The sequence below is a fragment of the Colobus angolensis genome, unplaced genomic scaffold, assembly GCF_000951035.1.
Source record: "Colobus angolensis palliatus isolate OR3802 unplaced genomic scaffold, Cang.pa_1.0 Scaffold27, whole genome shotgun sequence".
Classification (NCBI taxonomy): domain Eukaryota; kingdom Metazoa; phylum Chordata; class Mammalia; order Primates; family Cercopithecidae; genus Colobus; species Colobus angolensis.
The window spans coordinates 5,421,368-5,423,290 of record NW_012115932.1 but is presented as its reverse complement, the minus strand read 5'-3'; the positions used below and the strand labels follow the sequence as shown (position 1 = coordinate 5,423,290).

At 60.8% G+C, this 1,923-nt stretch overlaps 1 protein-coding gene across 3 annotated transcripts in view; it reads left to right on the top strand.

Annotated features, from left to right (window-relative positions):
* Positions 1–999: 999 nt before the first annotated feature.
* GABRB2 (gamma-aminobutyric acid (GABA) A receptor, beta 2) overlaps positions 1,000–1,923 on the top strand; it is a 273,205-nt gene continuing 272,281 nt past the window's right edge. For 2 of the 3 annotated variants that reach the window (XM_011947716.1, XM_011947713.1), the window contains exon 1: positions 1,000–1,167. The gene's annotated coding sequence lies outside the window, so the exon portion shown is untranslated. Of the gene's footprint in view, positions 1,339–1,923 lie in introns of all 3 variants that reach the window. The other variant, XM_011947714.1, reaches the window with a different exon arrangement.

Here is a 1,923-nt window from a genome sequence, read left to right as displayed (position 1 = left end):
CTAACCTAGAAACTCCTTTGGTCGGTGAAGGAACTCAGCTTTCTCTTCCTGTTTATCATCCAACGTAGAGGAACTGTCGGATTCCCCCCTTTCACAGCCCTCCCGCCTCCACACTTCCCCTGGAGTCATCCCCACAAGCTGCCCCCAAATGACCCTCTGACCAATGTGGGGGAGGGGAAAGGTTATAAGAAGGTAAGTGGGTCAAGAGTGCAGCACGGAATCGGACCCTGAGAAGCCCCCAGGGCTACGGGGACCGCAAACCTGTGGGGCTACACCCACCACCTGCCGCCAACTCTGCGGGCCGGCGACCCCTCCTCTCCGGAGGCAGTGGCCAGGGCTAGCTGGTGCGGTCCGCGCGCAACTCCACCCGCAGCCGCCGCGGGCTCCGCGGGCGCCGGGAGCTTGACCCGCCGCAGCAAAGCACTGGCAGCGGGCAAGGTCGCTGACTCAGGAGACTCCGGAATCTCAGCTGGCTAGTTCACTGGTTAGGAACGCTGACTCTGAAATCCAACCCTGGTTTCACCTCATGCCGTCTGAGTGACCTTGGGCAATCTCCTTGGCTTCAGTGCGCCAGTTTCTAAATCTATAAAATGGGGACACTGAAGTGATAGTTAAACGCTAGAACTGTTGCCAGAATTAATGAATGCAGCGCTATAGCACGCAGTAGGCACTCACTTAATAGTGACCATGATTGGCAGCAGCATTGAGAGGCTAAGCATTGGGGTCCAGAATAGAGATGTGAGCTCTGGCCTTTCCAGTTCTTCACCCAGGGTGGGGTTGGGGGAGGGGCAGCGGGAGCAACTACTCTACCCGCCTCTTCCCCAGTTCCAAGATAAACTCAGGAGTACCCGGAGAGCCACTGGTTAGGACTCGGGTTCCTTCGGACGGCCCTGTGTCCCCAGACTCGTAGCACGTCATGCCGCCCGTGGCTCCTCTCTTTCCCGAGAGCTGAGGGAAGACTTCTTTTGTGAATTGAGTATCTCCCTCCCCCAATTCCCCACCCCAAGCTTTCTGCCTCCTCCGGGTCCCGGCGGCCACGGCGAGGCGGCCTGAGCTTCGGGAGGAAGGGAAGAGCAGCCTCTGGGTGTGCGAGTCCCCTGGGCCCGGGGAAGGGAAGAAGAGGACGAGGTGGCGCGGAGACCGCGGGAGAACACAGTGCCTCCGGAGGTGGGGGGGCTCTTCCTCATTTTGCCTGCCTTCTAGGGACCGCTCGGGCTTCTTGTATCCAGAGGTACAGCCCCTGAACCGCCGGGAGTCCCTGTCCCCTGCCCGGGCCGAGGGGCCGGGGGCACCAGCTCCGCAAGCGGCCGGAGTGGGCGGCGAGCGCGGGCCCGCGAGGTAAGGAGGGATGGCGGGAGGGGAGTGCGCCTGCACGTGTGTGCGCGCGGGTGCGCGCAGCGGAGGGGGCGCGGGGTCCCGGCCGGGGCGCGTCCCACCCGGCCACCTGCCCTTCCTGCGCTGTGCCGTCGCCCACGCCCTCCAGTCCCCCGCACCTGCGCTAGGGCGCTCGTCACCCGCATCTCTCACGCCTCCACGTCCCATCTCCCCCTCATCCAAACCCCACCCTGCCCACTAATAATTCCCACTGCAGAATCAGACCGAAACCTGGAGAGACAGCGTTGCCTTTCTGCTCCCCTCGCCCCCCTCCCCTCCTGCTATAAATAACCCCGACTATCGGGTCAGGAACGTCACACGGCGAGAAAACAGGACCCCGAGGTTTTCTTCTCTGGCAATAGGGGGCAAAGGGTGAGGAGAGGAGAAAGAAACCGCTCGTGAGTAGTGAAGAAAAGCTTGCTCTTTGACTACTAGAAGAGACCAGCCATTATTTTATTCTTCTTTTCTCTCCCTTTCTTCCTTTTTTTTATTTTTCCGTGCCTTTCTTATTCTGTACCCGCCTCCCCAACCCCCCGCCCCAAATCCAAC